Below are 268 nucleotides of genomic sequence, written 5' to 3'. Positions count from 1 at the left end.
GGACCGTGAGAAAGCGGCCATCTTGGATTTGACCAGTCCACCGGGTCTTAGTGTTCAAACGCGCTTAATTTTGGAACCAAACAGCGTAGGAAAACATTTAAGGTGTCGATTCCAACTAAATTGGGGATGACCATTTATTTGGTGATACCTTTGAGATCGCCAGAACTCAAGGACATGCATTTCGGCCAAGGTCAAGGTCAAAATTGACCAAAAAATAAGAAATCAGTTGAAATTTGCAAATAAAGACACAGAGATGTCATTTCAAAAT

Source organism: Priapulus caudatus, unplaced genomic scaffold (assembly GCF_000485595.1).
Source record: "Priapulus caudatus unplaced genomic scaffold, Priapulus_caudatus-5.0.1 Scaffold1219, whole genome shotgun sequence".
Taxonomy (NCBI): domain Eukaryota; kingdom Metazoa; phylum Priapulida; class Priapulimorpha; order Priapulimorphida; family Priapulidae; genus Priapulus; species Priapulus caudatus.
The sequence above is the reverse complement of the archived record's forward strand: the minus strand, read 5'-3'. Positions refer to the sequence as shown.